Source organism: Palaemon carinicauda, chromosome 42 (assembly GCF_036898095.1).
Source record: "Palaemon carinicauda isolate YSFRI2023 chromosome 42, ASM3689809v2, whole genome shotgun sequence".
In the NCBI taxonomy this organism is placed as follows: domain Eukaryota; kingdom Metazoa; phylum Arthropoda; class Malacostraca; order Decapoda; family Palaemonidae; genus Palaemon; species Palaemon carinicauda.
The window spans coordinates 47,268,425-47,283,367 of NC_090766.1; the positions used below are offsets into that span (position 1 = coordinate 47,268,425).

General features: G+C 43.1%; 1 protein-coding gene across 1 annotated transcript in view; it reads right to left on the reverse strand.

Moving 5' to 3' along the window:
* Positions 1-14,485, reverse strand: part of LOC137632824 (uncharacterized) — a 17,746-nt gene extending 3,261 nt beyond the window's left edge. The window contains exon 1 of the mRNA XM_068364920.1: positions 14,175-14,485. The gene's annotated coding sequence lies outside the window, so the exon portion shown is untranslated. The remainder of the gene's footprint in view (positions 1-14,174) is intronic.
* Positions 14,486-14,943: the final 458 nt, after the last annotated feature.

Genomic DNA, 14,943 nt, shown 5'->3' on the forward strand with positions numbered 1-14,943 from the left:
CATACACTTGACAACACTGTGATTACTAGACAATTCTTCTTCACCCAAGGGGTTAACTACTGCACTGTAATTGTTCAGTGGCTACTTTCCTCTTGGTAAGGGTAGAAGAGACTCTTTAGCTATGGTAAGCAGCTCTTCTAGGAGAAGGACACTCCAAAATCAAACCATTGTTATCTATTCTTGGGTAGTGCCATAGCCTCTGTACCATTGTCTTACACTGCCTTGGGTTAGAGTTCTCTTGCTTGAGGGTACACTAGGGCACACTTTTCTATCTAGTTTCTCTTCCTTTTGTTCTGTTAAAGTTTTTATAGTTTAAATAGGAAATATCTATTTTAATATTGTTACTACTGTACTCCTAAAACATATTATTTTTCCTTATTTCCTTTCCTTACTGGGCTGTTTTCCCTGTTGGGGCCCCTGGCCTTACAGCATCCTGCTTTTCCAACTAAGGTTGTAGCTCAGCATTTAATAATAATAATAATAATAGTAATAATAATAACAATAATAATAAAAAACTTTTTAGAGAAATGTAACTACCCGCTAGTTAGCAGGGGGTTTAGACTAACCACCCTACTCACCCACCAATAAAATGCCTTCACTTTTTAATTGGAGGTAGGACTTTCTTTGGGAGTTAGGTTATGGCGGAACAGGTATGAGTAAAAAAAACCTCAAGGTTTGAATAGTTAGGAAAAATACAAATTACTTCCAAATTTTTCATTTTTTCCGACACAAATACATACCCCTTTTCCTCTTTACAGTGGAGACTTCCCTTAGGTAGGTTTCTGACCAGGGGTGTAATTCTGTGCTTCGCGCATGCTTAACAGACACACCCTGACACCTCACTAACTCCCAAAATGTGCGAGAGAGCTAACGGCCTGGGCAATTATGTGTGAATTACGCACTGTGACTTAATTTAACCTGGTAAGGAATTGCTTGGAGTTGAATCTACACTTACCCTAGCCATTGCCTGACCCCCCGAGCTGGGAGGAAGGGCACGTAACAAATACATATATTCTAGGATACACACAGGACGTGGTTTTTACCTGCAATCGGAGAGTTCCATGGGGGCTGTGCCCCGAGAGGGGAATATGAAAGGAGAAGGGCCAGTCACTCTAACGTTCATCCCAGACTAATCCCGGGAAATGTCTGGCCTTGACCAACTGTAAGGGAGTCGAAATATCTTAAACCCTGTTGTGCCCCCACCACAGGACCTAAGTATCCAGGTTCCTGTGGGTTGTCTTGCAGGTCGTGGCTGTAAAGGTTGCCCGACGCTTCCACACACCAGTTTGAAAATCCTACATCATAGAGCAGTTCTTTTTAAATGCTAGAGAAATATTATGCCCGTAACATCATGAGCTTTGGGTTTAAGAACTTTTGGGGGAGAGTCTGGGTTCACGAATCCATCTATATACTGTCGGATCCAAGAAGAGAGTGTATTCTTGGTGACTACCCTATTGACCCTGCGCGTGTTCACGAAAAACTTTTCACATCCAGGTGAGCTAATGCAGACCATATAAGGTAACGCCTCCGTGCTTTTATAATACCTTGTAACAAATGATCTGGGTTATAGGATAACATACGGAAACATTAATTCCGGAAGCGCCTGAACCTCTGGATAGCCACAGCTGGAGTCAGAGGTTTGGCAACAGATTCAGGGATGAAGTCGAGTGTTACTATACCTCCATCTCCTGGATGAGACATGTTGTAGAAGAGACCACATACTTAGCTAGCACTCATCGCTGAGGCCAAAGAGATAAGGAAAGAACCATATTGTACTCTTTCCCGAGAGCATGGTACAAGAACTAGGCTCCAGGAAAGAGGTCTAGCTTCTAATTTGGTAACCAGTAAGCTCAACGCTGAAAGAACTGTAACAGTTCCATCGAGGAAAAGTTGACTCTGTTCAAAATGAAAGAGGAGGCTCAAAGCCGAGCGGTATCCTGTCACGGTCGAGACCGAGCAAGTCTTCCCTCCCAAGGTACAGCGAGCTTCGCTATCCCGAGAGAGATATCAAGTGGCGCGAGGCCTCTTTCCATGATAGACCATTTCGCCTGATGGGAAGTGACTGACGACATACAGGAGTATCCAGCTATCCTTTTCATTAATGCTTCCGAAAGCCTCCCAGAAGAAAGTGGTGGTGATGTTGAATACCCTCCAGGTGAGAGGTCATAGGGACACGACTGATTGTGTTATGAGTAGCTCTGGAAAGGAGAGAATACTGTAGTTCTCTTGATATCTCCGCAGGAAGAAATAGAGGGTCTGGGTGTTATTCTCCTTGCTACCACTATGGAGCTATCAGGGTCATCGATCGCTCTGTCGATGTCCTTCCATGAATGATTCTCCTCCTCAGACAGAAACGGTAAGATGTGCACAGGTATTCTACGGATGTCAGACGGTCTCTAGCAGCCACCCGTTGAGATACTACTGCTAGAGAGTTATGGGGTTCTGCGACTGGCCAAACAGTACTACATTGGATTCTTCTCTCTGGTTATGGTTCATTTTCCCTTTGCCTACACATACATTGAATATTCTGGCTTATTCTTTACATATTCTCTGTCCTCATACACCTAACAACATTGAGATTACCAAATAATTCTTCTTCAACTATCATTGTTCAGTAGCCACTTTCCTCTGGGTAAGGGTAGAAGAGACTCTCTAGCTATAGTAAGCAGCTCTTCTAGAAGGACACTCCAAAATGAAACCATTGTTCTCTAGTCTTAGGTAGTACCATAGCCTTTGTACCATGGTCTTCTGTTGTCTTGGGTTAGAATTCTCTTGCTAGAGGGTACACTCGGGCACACTATCCTATCTTATTTCTCTTCTTCTTGTTTTGTTAAAGTTGTTATAGTTTATATAGGAGATATTAATTTTAATGTTGTTACTGTTCTTAAAATATTTAATTTTTCCTTGATTCTTTTCCTCACTGGACTATTTTCACTGTTAGAGCCCCTGAGCTTATAGCATCCTGCTTTTCCAACTAGGGTTGTAGCTTAGCAAGTAATAATAATAATAATAATAATAATACTATCAATAACAATAATAATAGTACAGTAGGTAGTAACAGGTTGGCTAGGACACCAGCCACCCATTGAGATACTAATGCTAGGGAGTTATTGGGTCCTTTGACTGGCCAGGCAGTACTGCATTGGATCCCCCTCTCTACTGTAGTTACAGTTCATTTTCCCTTTGTTTACTTACACTTAATAGTCTGGCCTATTCCTTATATATTCTTCTATGTCCTCTTACACCTGACAACGCCAATATTACCAAACAGTTCTTCTTCGCTCAAGGGGTTAACTACTGTAAAGTAATTGTTCAGTGGCTACTTTCCTCTCGGTAAGGGTAGAAGAGAGACTTCAGCTATGGTAAGCAGCTCTTCAAGGAGAAGGACACTCTAAAATCAAACCACTGTTCTCTAGTCTTGGGTAGTGCCATAGCCTCTGTACCCTGTTTTTCCTCTGTTTTGGGTTAGAGTTCTCTTGATTGAAGGCACACTATTCTGCCTTATTTCTCTTCCTCTAGTTTTTAAAAGTTTTTATAGTTTATATATGATAGATTTATTCTAATGTTGTTACTGTTCTTAAAATATTCTACTTCAATTGCTAATTACATTTCTTTTAGTATACTTCCTTATTTCATTTCCTCACTGGGCTATTTTCCCTGTTGGAGCCCTTGGGCTTATAGCATGCTGCTTTTCTAACTAGGGTTGTATCTTAGCAAGTAATGATTTTAATACCCTGTACTGGTTAACCGTACATTAGAAACTTCAACACATGACGTCCTGGTTTGCCATCTCGTCCAAAATTCCCACCAGGGACATTACTTGGATGGCTAACAGAGGGAAAGATTCCTCAAAGGCCACTATCCAAGTCCACACAGTCAGAATGACTGTTAAGGTGTTTCCTCGTCTGTGAAGGCCATCTGCCCTGAATTGGGTTGCCAAAGGTAACCGAGTTGTCTCCCATCCAACCCCATCTTCTAACAGCAAGACGGACACTAGTCTTGTAAAGACAATATTTGACTGGGTGTTCTATGCTGTGCCAAGAATACCTTGTTTGGGTATTTTACACCCCACTCGTGCTCTAATGAAAACACTATGGTGAGACAACAAGGGAGTTGTTAGGAGATCATGAGTAAGAAACATAGTATTCTGATCCAAAAAGACTTGTGTGGCACTGCCAATAGGTGTTGGAACATAGCTCAGAGGCCATTTGTCATGACAGGTGAGCCCATCCTACTTTTGATGCATCTCCCCCAAGAGCATTGAATGTGGGGCGGAAGAGAAGGTCTACTCAACTGAGAAGGTTGGTGATATCTACCTCCAAAATGGAGTCTCTATTACTTTGAGCATATCTGACTCTTGAGTCCTTCAAACTCCAGCTAATACCAAAAGGAACAGTTGTCCTTAGAGGGGACTAAAGCTATAACTTTTGCCAGGGCAAGCAAAGTCGGTCAGGCACCCAAGCCAGTGCAGCCGTCAGTGCGTGGGAAGTCTTGCTTGAAAGCTGTTTCCCAAGTCTTTGCCTCTTTTAGAGGTTGTTAGTCTTCATAAAAATGCCAGTTCTTTTGGAGATTACCTTGATAAATTCTAGCTGCCTTATCCGGAATGGGGAAAAAACCTCCAAAAGTTGACTCAGTGTAGGGGATACATCTCCACTAAGACTCCTCGAATTTAAATACTCATCTCAGGAATGAGGAGGGACCCAGGTTCACCAGTTGCAACTAGAGTGAACGTTCTTGTGAAAACTAGAGTTCTTGAGGGTAGGCTGAAGCCTCGCACTCTGTACTGGCAAATCAATTCTGAAAGGATAACTCTAGGTACATCCTTGGAGGATAACCTCAGTGATAACCTGAGATCAAAGTCACAACGTCTAGTCAATGGAAGGAGAGAAGCATCACGCGTCACTTTGCTCAGAGGATTAGAGCCGTCCTGGGATCGAACCCTAGGGTCTTATTATCACCTCATTCTGGGCCGTCCTCCCCCAGTAAGACAGTTGACTAATGCCCTTTCGAGAGAGAGCAATCTCTACCTACAATTGCCCTAGAGTCGGAGGCACCGTTGACTTCCCTCCCAGGAGCGCGATTTGGCATGCTATAGCACGTATAGTATCTCAAAGAGAAGAGAGGGTTTGTAAAAGCAACCTTTTCAGGAGAAAACTAGTCTTTCCTTCGAATTCCATCAGACAATTGAGGTGAACAAGATCATTTGACTCTCAAACAAAAGATCAACTCTCATCTGAGTGCTCAATGGCACCGAGAGGTTGTTTAACAAGAAGACAGAGTCGATTGCTGTCAAAACATGCAATTGGTTTCAAGCAACTGTCTTTGTAAAGGGATGATGAAACCTGTCCTTAAACTGCCTTTGCTACAATGAGAGTTGGTCATGTCTGTCTGCTCCAGATAGGTAAACCCCAGAATAGCCAGTAATCTCAAGTGGGTAATGGCATTACAGCGAATCTCCCTCGTAGATTGCCGTCAAGCAATATATCAATCATGAGCGACTACTTCCGAAGAACAAGATTGAGACTTATCTTCAATCACATTTGACAGACAGGTAATTATGTGTAAGTTCAGCTATGGACCACACAAGAAGGTAAATTTCCTCCAATTTAAGACATGAACCCCTTAATGGGTACCCCAGGGTAGAACGAAGATCCGGGTGCAGCCCAAATGGTTCGTTGCGCCAAAAACTTGATTGAAGAACATAGATAAATGTAGCGACCCCCTCCTCCCGGATGAGAGGTATCTATTAAAAAAAAAAGGCGAATACGTTTCGTATCTCGACGTTCCCGAACAGTAAAACTGTCACAAGCTCTGAATATTCCCTCTCAAGGGAAAAGACTTGCTTATACATAGTTTCAGAGTGTAAGTACTTTTTATAATTACGAGTAGGATCCGGGATAATAGGGGGTAGACTACAATGTCTGGTTACATGATGGTTGGAGGGTTGTGAATAACTCTACTTCCCCCCAAAGGATACATCCATCAAATGAGAAAAGAATGCACAATATTGGCACAATTCCAATTGTTCTGTATGATGGTAAGTAGCTCTTGCTACTACTCATGGGCGGCAACCGACGAAGCGAACAACCGTCATCGGGAGTAGTAGCTCGCTTGTCCCAAGTGTTAGTGTCACAACCCAACTTCCCTAACTCAGGGTAGGAGTTCATGCACAAGTCTGAGCTCATAGGCACATTTCTGTGTGTGACCACCTCTGTGGTAGTTCATGAAGTTGCTTGCAGGAATAATGTATGTGCGACAAAGCTCAACATCAATGCTCAAAAAAGAATAATCGTTGGGAACATGAAGATGTTCGTGAGCATATGTGCGCCTAAATGGAGCAATGTAGCTAACTAAGCGATCAGATCTCTATCAGTAGTAGGCACTTGACTGCCTCAAGAGTGGGCAATGTACAGTATACTGTACTTGTAAGCAAATATATGTTTGCTATCTTTCGTAAACGTAAGCATGAGTTTGATTCCATCCCATCAGGAGTATTGGCTTAAAGGAATAACCACAAAGGGTTATGTCTCACGAGACTGTTGTGCCTTGCGGGGATGCCGGAGTGATGTGGAGATCACAAGGGATCAGAGACTGATACCATGCGAGTGTTCCCATGAGCTCTCCAACCAGTAGAGAGAAGTCCAAGATAATAACCCCGAAGGATTATTTTTTCTGATGATTGCTGTCTTTCAAACAACAGAGGGATGCAGAGGTCAAAAAGCATTCCTATCTGGGGTAATACCCTGGCAGGACTGTCTAACGACACTCACAAATGGTGGCATGCGGTGGCCACAGGCAGTCGGTAGACATCCTCATTTGTGGCAATAACCTGAGGGATTCGTCTAACAAGACTAGTTTTACAATCCCAGATTTTTACCTTCCTTGTGAGGTCTGGCGGTCATACGGGCGAGTGCGCAACCAAATTAGCTAAAGACATTTATTACGGGGGTGTTAACTTGGAGGGCAATTATAAACCAAATCAAGTGATACAAATGGTTAGAGACAGGGAGAGGGAGGCAACTGACCGCTAACGTTCAAGACACGGCACTTCAGTAGTAGTCAGAGTATTAGTTTGCGAGCACCTGCAGTTGTGCAAACTTCGTCAGAGAGGAGACTTCCCCCACACACCTTTCCTTAGTGTCGGGTAGGCTCTCTCTTATGAAAATGAATAGTATTGCATGTCAGGGTTATTTGCCTAAGTAGGCAAAGAACACAAACAATAGTAAGGTTCCAGAGGAAGTTGTTAAGTAAGATATTGCAAACTTATTTGGTGAAGCGAGCGTTGGTGAGTGCTGTAAAACGTTGACAAGGCGAACGCTGTAGAATGTTGGCGAAGCAAACGCTGGCGCTATGTTGTGTTCTACAGACACGACGAGGGAGAGGGATCGTTGGCAATCGCCTCCCACCATCGTTATTCAGCTCCAAAAAGCTACGCTCTGATGGGCTACAGCAGGGCATAGACATATCCAATGCCCTTTGGAGGAATCCTGGAGGGGGGGACCACTCAAGAGAGGGCTGTCTCTCCAGGCGGCAGGGGAGATCTACACCTTTTGCGTGACGGCAAAACTCCTTGCAATTAAGAAGCTTGTGGAACAGAAGCTGGCGAAGGAGACTTTTCTCTTGAAAGGGAAGATCAGCCACCACCTGGTGAAGAACTTTCTCTCACAAGGGAAGATCAGCCAACAACAAGTGAAGGAGATCTTTCCCTCATAAGGGATGATTAGCCAACACCTAGTGAAGGAGATCTTTCCTTCGCAAGGGAAGATCACCCAACATCTGGTGAAAAACTACCCTCCCTCAGAAGGGAAGGTTGCTCAACACCTGGAGGTGTGTCTCTAGACAGCTCCTTTCTTCTCTCCTCCGTCTGGGCAAACAAAGCCAAAGATCTATTCCGAGAACTAACTTTAGGACATAACCGAAGCTAGACCCTGGATTCCCCGCAAAAAGATCCCCCGACAAGTAACTCCAAGGAGTTATTGTCCACAACGATTCACGCCCACCTGCTGAAGCAGAGCGAACGTCAGGGTGAGTAGAAGCGGAGACCAAAATGCCTGAGTGGGCACAAGAATCTTTAGGTATTCCCTTCGGAGCATCGGGTGATAATTCAGTCCCTAGGGAGAATGTCTGCTCCCTTTGCGTACCCAACTGCAAAACCTCTTGTAACCTTTCCTTGTACGGAAACCCCATGAGCCCCAAGGAAGGCTAAAAAAGACAAACTGCTTTGTCAGAAAGAGACCCCTACAGCAGCAGCCGGCGCTATTCCTCTAGGGGAAACAACGGAGGCCTTCGACACGTAAGGTTCTCCAGGAGTCGCATGGGCATCACTCGTACTCGTTCTACTCCTGTAAGTAGAATAAGCAGTCATCAAGAAGAGATCAAGTTGACTAAGAATGATGGCGATGTTTCTTCCCTTCCGAGGCTAACCTCATAGGGGAGCGATTCCTCTTAGCCTTCTGTCGCCTGCTAAATCTCTTCTACTGGGATGGTGAACACTCCCTACAATCCACACAAGGAAACTCCAGCATGCAAGTGTAACCTCTGCACCCAGGACAGAGACCGTGAGGATCGTCTCCTCAACGGATATGAAGGTACCGCGCCGATGCCCTTCCATACCAGGACAAACCCAAACGCTGGATCTCATCGGCAGTCAAACCTGTAAAAAAAAAATGAAAGAAAAAGGAAAATGTTATTCATTTTAAGGGCAGTTCTTAAAATACTGTCAATGGATCTTTATTTTAGGGTTACCAGAGGAGTTAGACACATTTATACTAAACCTAGTCAAAATAAAAAGTGGCGGTGTTTAATAGCGCTGAGTGTGAGCGGGATGGCGGACTAACTCTGTTACCTAATCTCCAGCTACCTAGCAGAGGGTAGTTACACCTCACAAACTTAAAAGTTTGGCTTCTGCTAGCACAGATATAATACTCCTATGTAAAACACATAAGGCTTGTATCTAGTGCCAGAAAATATGAATTGTAGGTTCATTTCCTATGACAATTGTGCATAATTTGTAGAATGTTGGGTCATTTAAACTCTCATATAAATAAAATACACAACACACACAATATTAGATAATTTGTGCGAATACAAGCATATTTCTTTCATACGATGAGTTGTCAAAGTGTGTAGAATGTTGGGGCATCCATTAACAGAACATGACAAATTTGTAGATAATTTGTATTTTCCCTAATGATTCACACATTGAGCTATTTATTAGGGGTATCACTTTTGGCGAAGCTGAAAGGACAAGCCATTAAAATTCTAGTGTTAACTACCCATTCCGCTAGTTAGCGGGATTAAGGGGAAAGTAGCTTGCTACAACTCCCGTTCGCACACCTGTGATTTAGCTCACTTTGTTTGTAGGTAGGAATTCAAGGGGGATAGGGCTGGCGGGTAAGTTTGTATAAATAGCTAAAGGTTTATATTGTTAGGAAAAATTACAAATTCGTAGATAATTTGTATTTTTCCTAACTATACAAACCTTAGCTATTTATTAGGGGGTTATACTTTCGGTGGAGCTGAAATGACGAGCCATTAAAATTTAGCGAGGGTTAACTACCCACACCGCTAGTTAGCACGGGGTAGGGGGGTAGCTTGCTACCACTCACCCTCACACACCTGTGATTTAACTCACTTTGCTTGGTTTGTATAGTTAGGAAAAATACAAATTATCTACGAATTTGTCATTTGTTCCGTAACTGGAATACAAACCACGCTATTTATTAGGGGTGACTCACCCATTAGGAAGGATGGACGTCCCTGCCAATCTGGCTTTTGGCTTTTGGCTTTACCCGGGGGGCTCCTCATCTGAGTATATTAGTACTCAAAAATAAGGAGTCCCTGCGCCTCGCTAAAACCTTGCTATGCAAGCTGTGTGTTTGAGACATGCAGAAGTGTGACTGTCTGTCTAGGTAAAGTTATTTTGAGTCTATTGTAGGAAAAACTATTGTAACCAAGACTTCCCAATACCACCTCGCTATGGTATGGGGACGCAACAGTATTAGCTTAATACTAGGTACGCAAGGGAGCATGGTTTACCTGCAGTGGTTTCAGATCAGCTTATGCAGATAACCCAGGATGCTGCTTACCCCATGAGAGGTTAGGATGAAGAAAAGAATAAGAGCCAGTCAAATCTTTTCATTTACGCAGACTAAAACTGGGTAAGTGCCCTCAACCTTCTGCTACTTGTCCAATAAGGAGCTTGAGGTATACAACCAGCTGTTGTGCAGCCACCACAGGACCGATGGAGATCATATCGAGTTCCTGTGGGTCACGTCTTGTAGGTAGTGGGGGTGTGAACGTATTTTGAAGTTTTCACACCTCAGCCTGAAGAACCTGCGTCACTGACAAGTTTCTCTTGAAGGCCAGGGATGTAGCTACGCCCGACATCGTGGTCTCTGGGGAAACGTGAAGGAGGAGGGTCCGGATTTAGGGCATGGTCTATGACCTTGTGAATCCAGGCAAAGATGGTATTCATAGTGACCGTCCTCTTGTTCCTCCATGCTGAAGAAAAGTGCAGGCACACAGGGATGTACTGCAGCTGTTTTTTAGAGGTACAGCCTCAAACTCCTCACTGAGAAGAGTAAGAGATGATCAGGGTCATCAGTTACGGAGCGAAGACTCAAAATCCGGAAGGAGTCGAATCGGGGATCCGCTACTCCCGGATTCCGATTCTTTTCTACAAACTCAGGGACGAAGCTGAACGTTACCTCTCCCCATTCCCTTGAATGGGCGAAGTCGTAAGAAACACCATGAAGTTCACTAACTCGCTTGGCTGAAACTAAAGTCTGTCTTCCAAGTTAGGTGGCGATCTGTTGCCTGGTGTAATGGTTCATAGGGAGGTCTCTTTAGAGACCCAAGAACTAGAACCATATTCCATGGGGGAGGTCTCACTTCACACTGAGGACAGGTAAGTTCGTAACTCTGTGTAAGTAATGAAAGTTTTACCGATGAGGAAATATTCATTCCGTTGGGTCTAAGGGATAGGCTTAAGGCTGAGCGATAGCCTTCAACTGCAGAGACTGAAAGGCGTATTTCCTCACGTAAATACACGAGAAAATCCGCTATTGCTGGAATAATGGCACCGAGGAGAAATACCCCTTCCACGACACCAACCACAGAAGACCTTCCACCTTACCCCCTTCCACAACACCAACCACAAAAGACCTTCCACCTTACCTGTGGGTAGACTGCTGCTGATGATTTCCGCAAGTAACCAAACCTGCTTGCAACTTGTTGCGAAAATCCTGAGACGATATGCGGGATAGCCTCCAGGCGTGAAATCGTAGCAAACCTATAGCTTTGTGGAAGGTGGTGGCATGTGGTTGATCGAGTAGATTGTGTCATGGAGAGAGTTCTCTTGGAGACTCCGTCACAAGGTGCAGAAGGTCCGGAACTGTTCCGCATGATGCCATAGCGGAGCAACAAGAGTCAGTGAGAGGTTGACCGATGTTCTGGTCTCGTTGAGTACCTTCCTTATCAGACGGGGCAAAGGCATAAACGTCAATGTTGTCCCACTGTTGTTGGAATGCATCTTGCCAGAGAGACTTGGGGTCTTGGACTGGGGAGCAGTACAATGGGAGCCTGAAGTTCAGGTAACGAGTGAATCTTGGCATCTCTACTGCTAGTTGGGATAGGGGCTGCAAAAAGGTACCTCCTTGTTTGTTTATGTAAGCCACTACTGTGGTGTTGTCGCTCATCACCACCACTGAGTGGCCCACCAGGAACTGGCGGAACTGTTGAAGGGCCAGTAAGATGGCCTTCATCTCTTAAGAGATTTATGTGGAGGTACTCTTCTGACTCTGACCAGAGGCTTGAGGTCGTGTGGTGCAGAAATAGGGGAAGATTCGGAATTCCAAGATCAATACAAGGTAAGGGGAGGGGATAGGGATTCAAGACACTCTACCCCTCGCCGTTCTGTACGGAGCGTGCCATGTGCAGGTCGCCGTTAGATCCTATGACCTTCACGTGTAAAAGGAAGGCTACACACAACCACCCATTAATACCTGGGCAACGACCCTGCATACGCACAGATTCCATACTTAGTGAACACGAAGTAACACAGAAATGAGGGCAACACATTGTCTAACACAAGGAAAAGAGTAACGGTCGCGAGAGAAGCAAGCAAGTTGACCTCATGTGTCATCGACCTGTAGAATGGATGTCTTGATCTGAGAAGGGTCGTCTGAGGCTGCTTCTTATGGCAGTGTGAGAAAACAAGTGGGGCCACCGTTGCACACATGGAGAGGGGGGATTAGGCCTGTTGGAGGGGGAAATTCTTGGTCGTGGGGGTTAGAATGTAGTTTGATGGGACAGGCGATATCTTTCTTATTATTGGTCGAATCGTTTTTCTTTACGGGGAATATGTTGTTATGATCTGATATACCATAATATGAAGTTATTTTATCATTTTACATTATATAATTTACCTTTCCCACGGCAATATTTTCCAAGTTCAGCCAGGTCTGCACACTAGTCACAGATAGCTTCTGCTTAGTTTCAAAATTACCTGATAGATAGAGCCCGTGTCATCTTAGACTATGAAGCATTCATTTTTACAATTCAATGCTGTCCTATCAATATACATTCCTACTTCTCGGTTAAGTTTGTAGTTGGTTGGGACACACTCTTTACAGTGATATTTTATACAGCTGTAATAATTATCATGAAATGTTGTTATAATGCATCGGTCGCTGAAGCCACGGCCAAGTTACTCGATACTAAAATTTCCCCATAGCATTGCTTCCTGCCTGATTAAAAATAACTACCGTTGGGGGGTGCTCCGTTCCCCTATCAGCTGGTGGCGTAAGATGGAAATTTAGTGATGTTCGGACATATTTTTTCGCTAATCCCAAAAATCTACATTTTTATCCCCTTGTTAATATTGTAGTTTGTTGGGACACTTCCTGGAATTATGCTGAACCACTATTTTTTACATATACAATCAAAGGTTAGGATAGGCAATATCTAGATAAGATGTTTAGGAGGATTAAGCCAGTGGCACTAAGCCCACCCACACTAACATTTATTTTTCGTAGTCTCACGGTGTGCAGATAATGTAAGCATGATCAAGGTTCTAGGTAATCTTACAAGCTTAGATTCTCATGCAAATGTCCTGAAAATAAAGCACTGTTGGTATGTATTTAACAGTGCACTATTTAGGGCAACCATCAGGAAATGTTCTTTAACTTTTTGTTTCATACATTAATGGTATTTATTAGCAAAGAAAATGGAGCCTTTGTTGTCTGTTGGGATCGCCAGAATATTGAGTAAAAAATTTCAGAAATCTGCTGTTTTTTTCACGGGAATTATAACCGAATGAAATATTAATGAATTCACTAGTTTTGTAAATGCTTGTCCCAACAATCTACATATTAGGACTACTCAGCACATGAATGTCGGAAACATACGAGTACTGTATAGCCAACAAGAAACGTGTTGGAACACCAAGAAAACCCTAGTTTTGTGCCTGGCAATTCATACAATATCAAATAACAAATTTCACTCGTTTGTCCTAACGTTCTAAATACGGTACTAGGAACATTGTGTATGAATATGTTGGAACCGCCACTCACCCCTTCTTGACGGACACAGGTGGGAACCTGGGACTTTGGATGAGCAAAAACCAACCTAACCTATTAGTTCCCTGGTCACAACCCCAGGCTGGGCCAAGCCCCCAGACCCCTTCACAGGTCACAACCTAACTTGGTAGTTCTCAGGTCACAACCCCTAGCTAGGGGCAACCCCCCTGGACCCCCTTCCCAGGTCACAACCCCTAGCAAAATTTATAAAAGGCAACAGAACCTAACAAACCAACCTAACCTAACCTATTAGTTCCCAGATCACAGGCCCCTAGCAGGGCAAGCCGCACCAGACCTGCTTCCCGGGTCACAAACTAAAACAAAATAAAGACGAGAGCCTTAAATTATGATAAAGTGAATCACAAATAAATCTCTCCCACACAATAAAAGCGATGAGCAGCACTCTAAATAATATCTAAACTAAACTGTAATAAAAATGCGGATACATGCTACTCAGGAACAAAGAAACAATGCACTACAGCCACAGGTAGTATCCCTGAATAGAACCCGCTTCCTTTAACGCTAAAAAAAACTATGAAAATTCTACAAGTACTGACACAATTTCTCTGCCATTGGCTATTTAACTATATTCACCTGAATTAGTTGTATTGTATACGTCTGCTAAGGTAGTGTGGTGCGCAGAGGACTCCCTTGAAACTTCATCAACAGCGTAAAAGACACTTTCTTAAGCGTTGATCTCAATTTTCAAAACAAATTCATTACTCCTATTGAGTCGTTTCCTCTGCAACGGCTCCTCCTATGCACTTGAAAGATTTTTCAATATTGCATATTTCTTTCTTGAACTTTATTTACTCACATAATTACGATTTATCTTTTAATTACATATACTATTTTCTAGTTATAAAAGTTTTTCACGATTTCTTCTCAGCCCCTTTTTAGAGTGGTTGAAAATTCCAATAGGACTAGACCTACGTACATTTTTCTACATCCCTTAGAGCAAAACAAAATAATTATATATCTATTTCCACAAAACTTATAATTTTTTTCCCTTCTCAGACAGAATATTATTGATACAAAATTAATGAAACTCTATATTTGTTGTTCTTCAATGTCTCATATTACGAAAACTTTTTAAAAGAATTAAAATTATATTCATTTGTTTTGCGTACAGTCCTATACTTCTTCTTCATTCCATCTATTACAATTTACCAAGAGTATAACTTATCTATAAAGAGATAGAGTGCCCGCAAACTTATTTTGCGGAGTGAGCAATAAGGAACCAGGAACCGGGAACCAGGAACAAAGGCAACGACCCAACTATATACTGAACTGAAGCAAGACTGATAAAAGACGTCCCACGTAGTGAAAGGATCATCCCTATACTAATTGATTTACATTGGCT